This window comes from Puntigrus tetrazona, chromosome 13 (genome assembly GCF_018831695.1).
Source record: "Puntigrus tetrazona isolate hp1 chromosome 13, ASM1883169v1, whole genome shotgun sequence".
Taxonomy (NCBI): domain Eukaryota; kingdom Metazoa; phylum Chordata; class Actinopteri; order Cypriniformes; family Cyprinidae; genus Puntigrus; species Puntigrus tetrazona.
In genome coordinates, this window is record NC_056711.1 from 11,771,157 (window position 1) to 11,771,361 (window position 205).

Here is a 205-nt window from a genome sequence, read left to right on the forward strand (position 1 = left end):
CTAAAAAAAAAAAAAAATCAATACATAACATTATAGCATTAAAAATATAATTCCTGTCACTTCAGACCAATCAATAAAAAAAAAATACTGGTCCTTAAATATTTGAAGATTAGTGTATATAATTCATTATGTATGATTAAAACAAATCCAAAAACAAGGGTCACTATACCGTATATTAAACACAAACACAAAAACTGTGACAAAC

General features: G+C 23.9%; 1 protein-coding gene across 5 annotated transcripts in view; it reads right to left on the reverse strand.

Annotated features, from left to right (window-relative positions):
* The window catches only part of syt14a (synaptotagmin XIVa), a 32,547-nt gene that overhangs the window by 15,561 nt on the left and 16,781 nt on the right, over window positions 1-205 (reverse strand). The gene's annotated exons all lie outside the window — the stretch shown is intronic.